Source organism: Muntiacus reevesi, chromosome X (assembly GCF_963930625.1).
Source record: "Muntiacus reevesi chromosome X, mMunRee1.1, whole genome shotgun sequence".
NCBI lineage: Eukaryota > Metazoa > Chordata > Mammalia > Artiodactyla > Cervidae > Muntiacus > Muntiacus reevesi.
This window is the reverse complement of record NC_089271.1, coordinates 80,831,441-80,848,794: the sequence shown is the minus strand read 5'-3', so window position 1 is coordinate 80,848,794 and position 17,354 is coordinate 80,831,441. Positions and strand designations below refer to the sequence as shown.

At 33.7% G+C, this 17,354-nt stretch overlaps 1 protein-coding gene across 9 annotated transcripts in view; it reads right to left on the bottom strand.

The window, feature by feature from the left end:
• The window catches only part of LOC136154110 (protocadherin-11 X-linked), an 823,611-nt gene that overhangs the window by 737,476 nt on the left and 68,781 nt on the right, over nucleotides 1–17,354 (bottom strand). The gene's annotated exons all lie outside the window — the stretch shown is intronic.

The following is a 17,354-nucleotide window of genomic DNA, read 5'->3' as shown; positions in this document are numbered from 1 at the left end:
ACCCAGCTCCACCAAAGAGCCAACAAGTTCCAGAGCAAGACGTACCAAACAAATTCTCGACCAACTCAGGAACATAGCCCTGAGCTTTAATATGCAGGCCCAAAGTCACACCAAACCCAAAGACATCTCAAAACTCACTACTGGACACTTCATTGCACTCTGGAGAGAAATCCAGCTCCATCCACCAGGACACCGAAGCAAGCTTCCCTAACCAGGAAACCTTGACAAGCCAGTCGTCCAACCCTAACCACAGGGAGAAACCTCCACAATAAAGAGGAACCGTAAATTGTCAGAAGGCAGAAAGACCACCCCATACACAGCAATCTAAACAAGATGAAAAGGCAGAGAAATACTCAGCAGGTAAAGGGACCTGATAAATGCCCAACAAACCAAATAAAAGAGGAGGAGATAAGGAGTATACTCAAAAAGGAATTCAGAATAATGATAGTAAAAATTATCCAAAATCTTGAAGACAAAATGGAGTTGCAGATAAATAGCCTGGAGACAAAGATTGGGAAGATGCAAGAAATGTTCAACAAGGACCTAGGAGAAATAAAAAAGAGTCAATCAATAATGAATAATGCAATAAATGAGATCAAAAGCACTCTGGAGGGAACCAACAGTAGAATAACTGAAGCAGAAGATAGGATAAGTGAAGTGGAAGATAGAATATTGGAAATAAATGAAGCAGACAGGAAAACAGAAAAAAGAATTAAAAGAAATGAGGACAACCTCAGAGATCGCTGGGACAATGTCAAATGCCCCAACATTTGAATCATAGGAGTCTCAGAAGAAGACAAAAAGAAAGGCCGTGAGAAAATACTTCAGGAGATAACACTTGAAAACTTCCCTAAAATGGGGAAGGAAATAGTCACCCACGTCCAAGAAACCCAGACAATCCCAAACAGGATAAACCCAAGGTGAAACACACCAAGACACATATTAATCAAATTAGCAAAGATCAAACACAAAGAACAAATATTAAAAACAGCAAAGGAAAAACAACAAATAACACACAAGTGGATTCTCATAAGGATAACAGCTGATCTTTCAATAGAAACATTTCAGGACAGAAGAGAATGGCAGGACATACTTAAAGTGATGAAAGAGGAAAACCTACAACCCAGATTACTGTACCCAGCAAGGATCTCATTCAAATATGAAGGAGAAATCAAAAGCTTTACAGACAAGCAAAAGCTGAGAGAATTCAGCACCACCAAACCAGCTCTCCAACAATTGCTAAAGGAACTTTCTAGACAGGAAACACAGAAAAGGTGTATAAACTCGAACCCAAAACAACAAAGTAGATGGTAATGGGATCATACTTATCAATAATTATCTTAAATGTAAATGGGCTGAGTGCCCCAACCAAAAGACAAAGACTGACTGAATGGATACAAAAACAAGATCCCTATATATGCTGTCTACAAGAGACCTATCTCAAAACAAGGGACACACACAGGCTGAAAGTGAAGGGCTGGGAAAAGATATTTCACACAAATGGAGACCAAAAGAAAGGAGGAGTAGCAATATTCATATCAGACGAAATAGACTTTGAAATAAAGGCTATGAAAAGAGACAAAGGACACTACCTAATGATCAAAGGATCAATCCAAGAAGAAGATATAAGAATTATAAATATATGTGCACCCAACATAGGAGCACCAAAATATGTAAGGCAAATTATGTTAAAATATGTTAAATTATGAAAAGGGAAATTAACAGTAACACAACAATAGTGGGAGACTTTAATACCCCATTCATACCTATGGATACATCAACTAAACAGAAAATTAGCAAGAAAACACAAACTTTAAATGATACAATGGACCAGTTATACCTAATTGATATCTATAGGACATTTCACTGCAAAACAAGGAATTTCAACTTTTTCTGAAGTGCACATGGAACCTTCTCTAGGATAGATCACATCCTGAGCCATAAATCTAGTCTAAGTAAATTAAAAAAAAAAAAATTGAAATCATTCCAAGCATCTTTTCTGACCACAATGCAGTAAGATTAGATGTCAACTACAGGGGGAAAATTATTAAAAATTCCAACATATGGAGGCTTAACAACACGCTTCTGAATAACTAACAAATCACAGAAGAAATAAGAAAAAACAAATCACGCATAGAAACGAATAAAAATGAAAACACAAAAACCCAAAACCTATGGGATTCAGTAAAAGCAGTGCTACGGGGAAGGTTCATAACAATACAAGCTTACCTCAAGAAACAAGAAAAAAGTAAAATAAATAACCTAACTCTATACCTAACACAACTGGAAAAGGAAGAAATGAAGAACTCCAGGGTTAGTAGGAGGAAAGAAATCATAAAAATTAGGACAGAAATAAATTGAAAAGAAACAAAAGAGACCATAGCAAAAATCAACAAAGCTAAAATCTGGTTCTTTGAGAAGATAAATAAAATTGACAAACCATTACCCAGACTCATCAAGAAACAAAGGGAGAAGAATTAAATCAACAAAATTAGAAATGAAAATGGAGAAATCACAACAGAAAACACAGAAATACAAAGGATCATAAGAGACTACTATCAGCAACTATATGCCAATAACATAAGCAACTTGGAAGAAATGGACAAATTCCTAGAAAAGTATAACTTTCCAAAACAGAACCAGGAAGAAATAGAAAATCTTAACAGACCCATCACAAGCACAGAAATTGAAACTGTAATCAGAAATCTTCCAGCAAACAAAATCCCAGGACCAGATGGGTTCACAGCTGAATTCTACAAAAAATTTAGAGAAGAGCTAACACTTATCCTACTCATCCAGAAAATTGCAGAGGAAGGTAAACAGCCAACTCTTTCTATGAGGCCAACATCACACTAATACCAAAACCAGACAAAGATGAAAAAAAAAAAAAAAAAACCTACAGGCCAATATCTTTGATGAACATAGATTCAAAAATCCTTAACAAAATCCTAGCAAACAAAATCCAACAACATATTAAAAAGATCATACATCATGACCAAGTGGGCTTTATCCCAGGGTTGCAAGGATTCTTTAATATCTGCAAATCAATCAGTGTAATACAGCACTTTAAGAAATTGAAAGATAAAAACTATATGACTATCTCAATAGATGCAGAGAAATCCTTTGACAAAATTCAACATCCTTTTATGGTATAAACCCTACAGAGAGCAGGAATAAAAGGAACATAACATAATAAAATCTATATATGACAAACCCACAGGAAACATTATCTTCAATGGTGAAAAATTGAAAGTATTTCCCCTCAAGACAGGAACAAGACAAGGATGCTCACTCTCACCACTACTATTACATAGTTTTGCAAGTTTTGGCCACAGCAATCAGAGCAGAAAAATAAAAGGAATCCAGATAGGAAAAGAAGAAGTAAAACTCTCACGGTTTGCAGATGACATGATCCTCTACGTAGAAAACCCTAAAGACTCCGCCAGAAATTTACTAGATCTAATCAATGAATATAGTAAAGTTGCAGGATATAAAACTCACACACAGAAATCCCTTGCGTTCCTATACATTAACAATGAGAAAACAGAAAGGGAAATAAAGGAAACTATTCCATTCACCATCGCAGCAAAAAGAATAAAATACTTAGGGATATATCTACTTAAAGAAACAAAAGACCTATATATAGAAAGCTATAAAACACCGATGAAAGTAATCACAGATGACACAAATAAATGGAGAAATATACCATGTTCATGATCAGAAGGATCAATATAGTGAAAATGAATATACTATCCAAAGACATCTATAGATTCAGTGCAATCCCTATCAAGCTACCAACGGTATTTTTCAGAGAACTAGAACAAATGATTTCACAATTTGTATGGAAATACAAAAAAACCTTGAATAGTCAAACCAATCTTGAGAAAGAAGAGTGGAACTGGAAGAATCAACCTGCTTGACTTCAGGCTATATTACAAAGCTACAGTCATCAAGACAGTATGGTACTAGCACAAAGACAGAAATATAGATCAATGGAACAAAATTGATAGCCCAGAGATAAATCCACACACCTATGGACACCTTGTCTTTGACAAAGGAGTCAAGAATATACAATGGAGAAAAGACAATCTCTTTAACAAGTGGTGCTGGGAAAACTGGTCAACCACTTGTAAAGAATGAAACTAGGACACTCTGTAACACCATACATGTAAATAAACTCAAAATGGATTAAAGATGTAAATGTAAGACCAGAAACTATAAAACTCCTAGAGGAAAACATAGGCAAAACACTCTCTGACATAAATCACAGCAGGAACCTCTATGACTCACCTCCCAGAGTAATGGAAATAAAAGCAAAAATAAACAAATGGAACATAATTAAACTGAAAAGCTTTTGCACAATGAAGGAAACTATAAGCAAAGTGAAAAGATGACCATCAGAATGGGAGAAAATAATAGCAAATGAAAAAAATGACAAAGAATTAATCTCAAAATATACAAGCAGCTCCTGCAGCTCAATTCCAGAAAAATAAATGATCCAATTAAAAAATGGGCCAAAGAATTAAACAGACATTTCTCCAAAGAAGACACACAGATGACTAACAAACACATGAAAAGATGCTCAACATTACTCATTATCAGAAAAATGCAAGTCAAAACCACAATGAGTTACCATCTCACGCCAGTCAGAATGGCTGCAATCCAGAAGTATACAGATAATAAATGCCAGAGAAGGTGTGGAGAAAAGGGAACCCTCTTACACTGTTGGTGTGAATGCAAACTAATAAAGCCACTATGGAGAACAGTGTGGAGATTCCTTAAAAAACTAGAAATAGAACTGCCATATGACCCAGCAATCCCAGTGCCGGGCATACACACTGAGGAAACCAGAATTGAAAGAGACGTGTGTACCCAAATATTCATTGCAACACATTTTACTATAGCCAGGACATGGAAGCAACCGAGTTGTTCATTGGCTGATGAATGAATAAGAAAGCTGTGGTTCATATACACAATGGAATATTACTCAGCCATTAAAAAATACATTTGAATCAGTTCTAATGAGGTGGATGAAACTGGAGCCTATTATACAGAGTGAAGTAAGTCAGAAAGAAAAACACCAATACACTATACTAATGCATATATATGGAATTTAGAAAGATGGTAACAATGACCCTATATGCGAGACAGCAAAAGGACACAGATATAGAGAGCAGTCTTTTGCACTCTGTGGGAGAAGGTGTGAGTGGGATGATTTAAGATCATAGCATTAAAACATGTATATTATTATATGTGGAACAGATCACCAGTCCAGGTTTGATGCCTGAGACAGGGTGCTCAGGGCTGTTGCACTGGAATGACCCTGAGGGATGGGGTGGGGAGGGAGGTAGGAGGGGGTTTCAGGATGGGGAACAGATGTACACCCATGGCTGATTCATGTCAACATATGGCAAAAACCACTACAATATTGTAAGGTAATTAGCCTCCAATTAAAATAAATAAATTAATTTTTTTTAAAAAAAATGAATTATCCAGCTCCAGATGTCAATACTGCCAAGATCAAGAAACCCTGGGCCAATACACTGAGAATTACAATCCTAAAAGAAAAAGACTAAATTGTATCCAAAGTTTTACTATGAAATCAATATAACAATTATATTCAATTCTTGTAAGAGACAGCAAACAAATAATCAAGAAGAGCCTCAAAAATATAAATGGAAAGGAATTAGTCACATTTGTGTGTTAGACTCATTTATACAAACATCACTTTTCTATGGCAGTAAGCTGACTATAAACATATTTTCGTATAGACTATCTTGTGGCTAATTGTACTTTTAAGAACTCTGCAGTTACCAGTAAGTAATACCTAATTGTGTGCGCGCGCGCGTGTGTGTGTGTGTGTGTGTGTTCACGTTCAGTCACTCAGATGTGTCCAACTTTGCGACCCCATGGACTGTACCCTACCAGACTGCTCTGACCATGGGATTTCCCAGGCAAGAATACTGGAGTGGGTTGCCATTTCCTCCCCCAAGGGATCTTCCCAAACCAGGGATTGAAGCCGGGCCTCTGGTTTCTCTTACATTGGCAAGTGGACTCTTTACCAACTGCACCACCTGGGAAGCCCATCTAATTTTAGGTATTACTAAAACTAAATTTTTAAAAGCAAGTTTCAATTCAAGTTCCAAGACACTTTCTTATTCAATAAGAGCTAATGCTATAGATGACAAAGAAAAACTGAACATATAGCAAACATGATGTAAACATGAAAGATATTATTCTATTCATTTGATATTAATATGTGTCCAACTTTTCATTTTATGTTTATGTTACTTTAAACCTAGTATCATTTTATTATTTAAAAAATAAAATTTGTGAATATATTTTATCTGTGACAATATCATATGAAAAATTACAGTGGTTTAAATATCTAGAGTTTTATATATATTTTCATAATACTATAATACTTAGTTTTATGCATTGCTTAGTGATTTATTGATGTACGGTCAGTAAACATGTTTATGACAAAATATAAGAAATTTTCCACAGCTCACTACATATCTTAATTGATTTACATCATATTGAGTACTAATGGATAACCCAGTGGACCATACAAGAAAAAAACAAGAGTATAAAGGCAGAGTTATCACTTACTTTCAATCTACCAGAAAGCTGTTCTAGTCAGATTCCTTACTTATTACAACAATGCCTTTCCCTTATCCCACTAAAAGAGCTGTCATAAATGTCAAAAGATATGACAATTCTTGACAGTTAAGCGTTATCAAATAAAGGCTTCAAAGTACAAAGTTAGTAGAAAGGAATTTTTAGTTTCACTCTGGAATTGGAACATTTGAGGGGCTTTACCTCCTTTTTTATTCATTAAAAGGATGATGCTGAAGCTACAATATTTTGACCACCTGTTGTGAAGACCTGACTCATTAGAAAAGACCCTGATACTGGGAAAGATTGAAGTCAGGAGGAGAAGGGGACAACAGAGGATAAGATGGTTGGATGGCATCACTGACTCTATGGACATGAGTTTGAGCAAACTCTGGGAGGTGTTGAAGGACAGGGAAGCCTGGCATGTTGCAGTCCATGGGGTCATGGCTCAGCAACTGAACAATGAACAACAACCTCCTTTTTTAATATCTGCATTAAATAAAGTATGACAATTAAGGTCATAAATAAGCAAAGATATTCTCAGTCCTTCTGAAGCTACAAGTTTTAGTTTAAAAGGGTAGAATAAGGGGGATAAAAAAGATATAATTTTTAACTGTAATAGGAAAATGCTGTGCATTTGGAAAGTCACTTCTTGTTAAGACTTTTAGAATAAAATGTTCTCCAAATCAAGTTCTAAAATATAATGTCCATGAATACATTCTGTAGCATTAATAATTTACTTGAATTAAAGGATGATAATTGGGAAATGTGGTAAAAATAAGAAAATTATTTTCTTATCTTAACTAAGAATTAATGTAAAGATCTTACATGTCAAAGCCAGTATAATATTATATTTCCCCTCTGGAAACCAAAGCAGAACTTAAACTTGTAGGTATCCACAGCCTCTCTACGTTTTCACAACCTCAGTAAAGCGATAGAAAAAAAAAATGGCTCAAGGAAACATACCAAAAAATCTTCCAAGGTTATGTAGCTTCACCACAATAAATTGTTAAAAGAGGAATCTTTTTTATCAAAGATGTCCAGTTTTATGATGTTTATGATACATACAAAGTCCAATCTGAAATTTCCTTTAAAAATCCTCCCAATTCTAAATAAGCACAGCAATTGGCTTTGATCTACCCTCTGAGAAGAGGGAAGACGCTGCTCTCTATAAAATACTTTTCTCTATCTAATAAGAAACCAAAGATAAGAGTGTTACAACAACGAACTGAACTAAATAGGGTAGTTTATTAATAACAGGGAAAAAATTGTCTAATGGAATTGTGAGTTAATCCAATCCCTTGAAAAATTCTGGAATTTAAAAATGTTTTCTGGGAATCTTTTTTTAATTGAGATATAGCTGTTTTACAATATTGCTATTACAACATTGTTAGTCTCAGCTATATAGCCTGGGAGTCTTGATATGTATTTGTTGAAGTGGAAAATTTCTAGGAAATATTTTTAAAATATTTTGCAGATAAAATGTAATGGGAAAAGACATAATTCACCTGAAATTGATTGCTAACTACAGAATAACAAAGCATTGACTAGAGTTTAGAGTGAATAGCTTATAGAGAATTATGATCAATTACATTCATGCACATACTAGCAAGTACAAGAAGCTAGACTATTAAAGCAATACTCAAAATACATTTTATTATCTAACTCTAATTTAATGTAATCACAATTTCTCAGGAATTTGAAAACACTGGGATATATATTTTTGAAGCATAGTAAAATCCTATCAGTGACTGGTAAACATTTATTAAATAGTAGTTTTAACTCCTGAAAAAAGACATTCTTCTCTGATCAAAATCATTTTGTGATCTGGTAAACTGCCCAGAGATAGAAGAGGAACACTTAATTAATATAAAGTTAAGAAATTAAATAATAAAGCAACTTGCATTTTAAAACATCATTGCTCTAAAACTGAATGTATACTATTAAACCACTGAATTATTAAAGTAACTGAACTCTATACCACATCTTGTATTTCAGTTGATTTTTATTATCAAAAGAATTATTTGAAATTGCTATTAACACTATGAACTAGGTACCTGAATCTAAACAATTATTTTTATTGAGGGCTATCCTAAAATATTCAAGCTATCTCTAAGAATTGAAAGCAAGTTTCAAAATAAACACACTTGAAATGTGTTTATTAATTCACTGAATCACTCTGCTTTTCATGAATAAAGTTATATAAAAGAACAGTAATATTGATATGCACAATTAACTTTTAAAATAGAATTCTGCATCATATCTGGTTCAATAAGTTAGTGCATATAGAACATTTAGGGTGTGAAATTTAAATTTATCTTGAGAAAAATGATTAACTCAACTAGAATAAGATTATAACTTATTTGTATAATATATATATGCATATATATCTTCTGAGGGAGTCTTAAGTGCCCATATTTATCTGTTTTTAAAATATACATATTTTAAGAATTTTCAAAACCCTGAGTGAAAGCCATGCAAATTATGAAGAAAACCAAAGCATATGACATAAAAATAATTAATTATTAGTGACATGATGTTTTTTAATGTTGGCGCATGAAGAAACAACAGAATACAATTTGATAATGCATACATAGTATCATTTATTCTCAAATCACTATAATTAAGGAAAATATAAACTGTTCTTTTAAAAATATTTATGAAGAATATGTCCATGCAGACAAAATCACTATTATTCTCTTATGAAAACCACTCTACGCTCTTATCTACAACCTAACTTTTAGTTCAAGAAGATTTGCAGGAGATTCTCTAATTCATCAACTGTTTAGGCTATATTCAAAAGACCTCTAAATAAAAAGATACTCAGGGAAAACTGTGTAAAAAAGGAGAAATGGAGTAAGATTTAGCATCCTAAAACCTTAAATGTTTAAAACCTTGGCCAGGGGCTGAAAGTGAATGTCACTCAGTCATGTCTGACTCTTTGCGACCCCATGGAATGTAGCCTGCCAGGCTCCTCTGTCCATGGAATTCTCCAGGGCAGAATACTAGAGTGGGTAGCTGTTCCCTTCTCCAGGGATCTTCCCAACACAAGGATCGAACCCAGGTCTCCCACGTTGCAGGCAGATTCTTTACTGTCTGAGCCACCAGGGAAGCCCAGAGGCTAATCCTTTCGAATTTTTGTGAGTCAAAGTTTGGAAGCAAAAGATAGATAGCCCTATATATTTAAATAATGATTAAGAAAATCATATGTTCAAAATAAAATAATTTTTAATGAAACTACATCTATATTCCATGTTATTCTCTTGCCTATTTATCTTTAGTGAATACTACATGAGATGAACAATGCCAGCTCAGAAATTGATTCACCTGTATAAATGAAATGCTTGTGGCTCAGCTGGTAAGAATCCACCTGCAATGCAGGAGACCTGGGTTGGATCGCTGGGTTGGGAAGATCCCCTGGAGAAGGGAAAAGCTACCTGCTGGGCTGGAGGAAGCACAAGCTGGAATCAAGATTGCCAGGAGAAATATCAATAACCTCAGATATGCAGATGACACCCCTCTTATGGCCGAAAGTGAAGAACTAAAGAGCTTCTTGATGAAAGTGAAAGAGGGAGTGAAAAAGTTGGCTTAAAACTCAACATTAAGAAAACTAAGATCATGACATCCGGTCCCATCACTTCAGGGCAAATAGATGGGGAAAGAGTGGAAACAGTGGCTCACTTTATTTTTCTGGGCTCCAAAATCACTGCAGATGGTGATTGCAGCCATGAAATTAAGACACTTACTCCTTGGAAGGAAAGTTATGACCAACCTAGATAGCATATTAAAAAGCAGAGACATTACTTTGCCAACAAAGGTCTGTCTAGTCAAGGCTATGGTTTTTCCAGTGGTCATGTATGGATGTCAGAGTTGAACTATAAAGAAATCTGAGCGCTGAAGAATTGATGCTTTTGAACTGTGGTGTTGGAGAAGACTCTTGAGAGTCCCTTGGATTGCAAGGAGATCAAACCAGTCCATCCTAAAGGAGATCATTCCTCGGTGTTCATTGGAGGGACTGATGTTGAAGCTGAAACTCCAATATATTGGTCACCTGATGTGAACAGCTGACTTATTTGAAAAGACCCTGATGCTGAGAAAGATTGAAGGTAGGAGGAGAAGGGGACAATGGAGAATGAGATGGTTGGATGGCATCACCGACTAAATGGACATGGGTTTGGGTGGACTTCAGGGTTGGTGATGGACAGGGAGGCTGGCGTGCTGTGGTTCATGGGGTCGCAAAGATTTGAACATGACTGAGTGACTCAACTGAGCTGAACCCACTCCAGTATTCTGGCCTGGAGAATTCCATGAACTATATAGTCCATGGAGTTGCAAAGAGTTGGACATGACTGAGTGACTTTCACTTCACTTCACTTCACTCCAGCATGTCTACTGCCTAAGCAATAATCAAAATAAGCAATTATCTTTTAAAGCAACTACTGATAACTGCAACTAAGACAGCAAATTCAGTCATTTGTGAAATAGAGATTACTAAACATGTGGGAAAGCACAGAGTTATGCAGTCCATTATTTGTGGGGAAAAGAACAATGAAAAATCTTTCAATATCACACTAACACAAAATACAAAAGCTGTTGTCAGTGAAAAGAATTGTCAATAACTCATTGTGGCAGTGTATTGCAAATATGTGTGAATCAACTATCACGAACTCATTGGAGCAATCAAGTTTAAGAAAGCTTAACAGTTGTAGCAGATGAAACAATTGTCAGTAAACTGTAGCAAAGTATGAAGATACTTTGAAATAACTCCTGTGGTTATGTAAGACAATAGTTTATGTTTACTTACAGCTGAATCTGACTAATACACCATGCTTAAAAATGAGGAAAAATACAAAAACAATTGCTTACTAAATCCCACAGTTGTCTGATAATATCAGGGGGCTATTTGTTAAAATGTTGTTTTTTATTTTAATCAATACCCAAATAAGGTCAGCCACTAATTTGTAGGTTATGTATTCAATAGACAATTACCTCAGATAGCAGTCAATTTTTTTGCCTCAAACCTTTAACCGTTTAGATTATAGAAGGCCAGACATAGTTAATGAAATTACTATGTACAAAATATCAAATAAAACTAGTGGGGAAAATTTTTAAATTATGTTAAACTACTTAAATTTGGCATAGTATGACTATATTTGTGTAGACAAATATAGCTCAGTAAGTCATGTCTATTACAATAAATAACCAACAAATCAGATTTCTGAGTTAAAGAGATTAAAATCTCAGTTTTATTAATCTAGCAATTCTGCATGTAAACTGGTTTTCTATGTAAGACTTCTATGTTTATAAAAATCCATTCATTTTACCACTTAGGTATTTGATCTAAAGCATCATTTGAAAGACAAAAGCAAAACTCTAGGCAGCTAAATATGCCTAAAAGACAAGTTTTCTGGAGAAAACAGACTTCAGAGAATGTCTAGAATCCTAAAAGCTACAGATGGATAAACTACTTCAGAAGCCAGCCAACATTTCAACTAAGTGCCATATATATATATATATGTATGTATGTATGTACACACACACACACACACACACACAAACACACACACACACACCATCCCCAATGAGTAAATTTTCACTTTTCCAGTCCTATGATTACTTCCAGTTAAAGGTACATTCCCACACCGTTACAGTAGCTTTCAAAGGCTTAAAAAAGATAGGATGGCCATCACGATTTCTTTGACTTAGAGAGTTCTAGACTGGTTTTGGAATCTATGATAATGAGGTATTTGAAGCGTTGATATGGTATTGAAGAAAATGGTATGGCTAAAACAAAAAAAAAAAGAAAGAAAGAAAGAAAGAAAAAGAAAAAAAAAAATGGTATGGTTTTCCATAGGTAATTCTTCAGAATAATTTTCTTTACAGAAAAATTAGAAGATTCGAATGTCTCCTGCAATTCATAAAATCTATTAAATATTTAAGTTCTCAGAGAAAAAGCAGTGAGACACCATTAAATGAAGTCAAGAATATAATAATCAAAATAAGAATTTTATAATTTTTGTGAATTCAACCAACCTAAGTAGGCTTCATTTCATATTTATTTATTGAAGGGAGCTGAATATTGAAGTTAATTTAATAATCATTAGTTTGTAACTAAGCATGATTATATTTTCCAGTTTTTTGATAGCTATATGTACTCTCATATTCACCCGTACAATTATTCCGTGACTTCAATAAAGCACTATGTTCAACTAAAAGTAATCTATAAAGTTCTACACTTCTTAATTTATTTATAATCCATTAAAGTGGTTTTTTTTTAATTTATGCATTCCTATGTTGTTTAGAGCATCACTTTGTTCTTCTGTTAACAATTTACTTCATTATTTTCCTTACTGACAGCAAAGTTCTTCTTGTCCCTAATTTATCTACTTTAAATGCATGCTTCTAAGCAAACTCTTGTCCTCAGTGAATATAATGCCTCCCTCATAAACCAGGAAAACATACCAATATCCATGAAAGGCTAGTTTTAGCAAATCTCTTATTTGAAAACTGACTTTTAAAACATTTAATTTAGAATGGCTAAAAATTAAAAATTCAAATTTTCCATATCTCTCCTACAGAATCCACTGCAAAAGACAATTTTGACTGACTTACAAGAAAAGAAATAGGAAAATAGGAAAAGCTTTCAGTGTGGAAAAAGACAAGATAGAAAGTCTTAGATTTTAAAATGGCATATGAATGAGATGTAAATAAAGCAATTCCAGATGGTAGAAGCTATATATGAGAAAGTATTCACATTAGCAGCATCATAGTCATATGGAGGGCCAAGAGGAGGGAAAGACAAATGAAGAGAACGAAACATTTGATTAAAGAGGTAAGCTAAAGAAAGTAAATGGTTGTTTTAAAATGAACTAAGTCCAGAAATATATGTGGTGCCAGTGGCATTGATTAAGAAAGAGAATAATGCTGTCACAGTTTCCTCTGTATACATACATAAAATATGCATGAAAAGATTAGGTTGTAAAATAAGCTTTTTGAAGAGTATAAAGTGTAATTTTAGAAAAATTTGGAAGACTGTAATTAATCTTAAACTACACAGCAAAACTGATGACTGTTTATCATACAATTTTCTTTAAGGCACTCAGCAACTTTTATATATTTTTCTTATTTCATTATTTTTTATAGTATCCCTACCTCCAAGATAAGGCTAATTTTAATTTTCTCCATTATATAGGAGAGAAATTGGAGGCATAGATAACAAGCTGGATAATTAAGATAATAGAAAGACTCATGTAATTACCACCACTAGAATAGGAACTAACATTTTCATCAAAAAGATTTTATTTCCAATCTCAAAATTGTTTTGAAGATAAGTGTTGAGAGAAAGTATGACTGACATAATTGCAGACCTAGTAAAAAATAAAATATCAGAAATTAATGAGTGCTAGGTGAAAATCTACTCTAAGTAGATTGGGAAATTTTAACTTGTCTGAAACTGTGAAGACTTAAAGATAATTCCGTTCTTAATGTCAGAAGGACCAATTCAAGATAAAATGTTCTTTTAATATAGTGAATATTTTCTTCCTTACTACCATTAGTGTGAAATATACTCCCCATAATGCCTGTTACAAGCTCCCTGGGGACAGTGACTATTTCTCAAATATATTTTTGTCCCTCAAGACTTGGGCACTCATTAAGTATATGTTAAATTTAGATGACTAGAATTGGACTAAGATATTAGTTAGTAGTCAATTACTGTTACAGCTAAAAATATTTAGTAGAACAGCTTTCCATTCTTTAGAGTTCCACTTCATTCAATTGAAGAAACTTAAAATAATGGACTTCTATGTTTAAAATAAGAAAAAGTATGAAAATGTTCATGAGAATATCCTGATTCCATAAAAATAAAATTCCTGATTGAGATCTCAAGGATAAATATAAATTAGGTTAGATAACCTAAAGTCATTTTACAACATTCCACTTTTAAAATTTTTTGTTTTTTGAATGAAACAGAGCTTAAAAGTACTTTTTTTCAAAAAGTCTTTTATTTGTATCTCCTATTATATAACTTTGTATTACTTTTATTAGTTTACCTGAAAGTTTACAGATGTCTACATGTAGCAATTAAAATATTATGCCACTGAACATTCTTTGGGGCTTTCCAGTGGTAAATTACCACTTTGGGGCACTAGTGGTAAATTACCTACTTGCCAAAGCAGGAGACATAAGAGAAGCGGATTCACTCACAGGGTAGGAAAGATCCCATGCAGGGCATGTAACCTAATGCAATATTCTTGCCTGGAGAAGCCCATGGGCAAGAGGAGCCTGGTGGCCTGTGGTCCATAGAGGTCACACAGAGCTGGACATTACTGAAGCGACTTAGCATGCATGCACACTTTCTGTACCATCTGAGCTACCAGGGAAGCCCTAAACATTCTTTAACTGTGTTAAAAAAAAAAAAAAAAAAACAGTATGTTTCTTACGACTGGTCATCTAAAATTACATCTTATATTTCACAGCAACTGAAAAATATATGCAAGCAAAAAACCAGTGTAAAAATGATATTTCAAAAATAGTTATTTACACTCTGTGTTTTAAAGTTAAACTGAAACTAATACTTTCTTTTCTCTGGTACATTCTATCTGCATTCAGAAACTAAAAGATACTTCAGCAAAGATATACTAAAATTTAACTTGTAGTCAAAGCAACCTACTTGATCTATTATGCTATTGAATTATTCACACTTTTTATTGATTTATGAAGATGACTGAAAACTGATAAATACAAAGGGAAAATATTAATTTTTTCAGCATTCTATTTTGAAATGAGAACTATTTTCATATGCATTTTATATTTTTTGCTAAAGAATAATTTCCTCAAAACTGGTCCAAATTCACATAAAGTTTGGTAAAGGCATGAAGTGTGGTAAAAACATAAAGCTATATAAATTAATTTCTTGATCAAATTAGGTCAAAATCAGAAATTTCCCCCAAAATGACCTCATTGCCTTTTTTTTCTTTTTCTCATTGCCTTTATCATCACTTTTGAACAAGAAGTTTTCACCTCAGGTGCCAACACTTTACCAATCCAAATTTTTTGGTGTACGACTGAATGTAAGATCATATTTCAGCTCTCTGAGTGTTGTTACACAGTCAGTATAAAGTGGTATAGACAAAAAATAATAATTTATGCTCAACTAACTACATACATTGGAATGTTTATTATTTTAGATTACTAGCATCAGTCAAAACTATAGGAGCCAAACCTCACGTTTCCATTAGAGTTCTATACCAAATAATTTTGACTTGTAATTAAATACATATTTATTTAGGTTGTAAGTCATTACTTTTGGCAGGCACAAAATTAAACATCAAATTGATTTTTATTTAGATATAGTGAACAATGTAATAACAGATCAATAAACCTGTGCCTTATATTGATATAAAACTTAGCAGTATTTCTTATAGCTCATTGCTATTATCAGGTCAAATAGTAGAATGTAAGTAAATTAATCAAAGTTGGGGACATATTTGCTCTTCAGAATCTCAATTCATAAATTCTACAATTGAGCTATCTAAATTGTCCTACATATATGTGCTTCATTGGGACTATTAATAACACATGTATTTAATGAAAGGCAGTAATGAACTATACTAACCAGGACTCTGATAATAGCAATGAAGTCAAAAGTTACTTAATCCTATTAGTGTCACACTCTCTTTTTAATAAGACCTGACAGCATTAATAAAGATCCATTTATGAAAAGAATGAGTTTTATGTTGTCATTTTTCCTCACTGGAGGTGCACTTTAATAATAACCTCCAGCTTTCAGGGACCTAATGGTCATTAGCATTTGATTGTCATCTCTTTTACTTTTTAACACAAATCAAAAATGTTAATCTGCACATCACAGAATTCAAAGAACATAAAATCAGTTTATCTTAAAGTGGAAAGGCTGAATTTCCAAATAAAACTTTATAGTAGAAAAATGAAGAAATCACTATATTCAAACCCTCTGAACATCTTTAGAGGCAACTGTGTTCTAAAGCAGTTAAACACATTGTTATACCATATTATGCCTGCAATGGCATTATTGAATTTGTACTCACTCCTCCTTATACTACATACTATGCTAAGCTATGCATATATATGATAAAGTAACATTAATTCCTTCAGAATAATAAAGTTTGCTTGCTCTTTGCCTCCACAGCATATTATTTGATGTCTCATTCTTGGCAAGTGTATTCAAGATTACTAAATCTAATGGTAGACACAATTTTCACAATGTGGATTTTCTAATCCCAGATTTCAAAGCAAATCTAAGTATAACCTTAGTTTCATAAATCCAAGTTCTTGATCAAGAGGGAAGATGTTTGGTTCTCATTTAGTTTTAAAAGTAAAAATCACATGTATCTTATTTTAAACAAAATAGAAACAAGGACTCAAACCTTGATTATTTGAAGACTCTGTCCAAGATTAAATTTTTCTGGAGGTGGATGGAAAATATGAGGATGCCTTATGAGATGGGCAAAGATGTGTGAGGGCTTTGAGGGTGGTCACCAATCTGAGAAAAACTTGATCTTCACGCTCCGTCAGCACAGTCAACCTTTGAAACATTTCGTGCCTGCCTCAAGGGAACTAATCAACACGCTGTCACTGGGCTAGTATAGAAATATTACTATTGATATATGTGGGAGAAGATGAAAATCTGAAGCAGAAAATGAAGACATATGCAGCATCATTACATGAACTAATTTCCCCTGAGTTCCAACCATAGG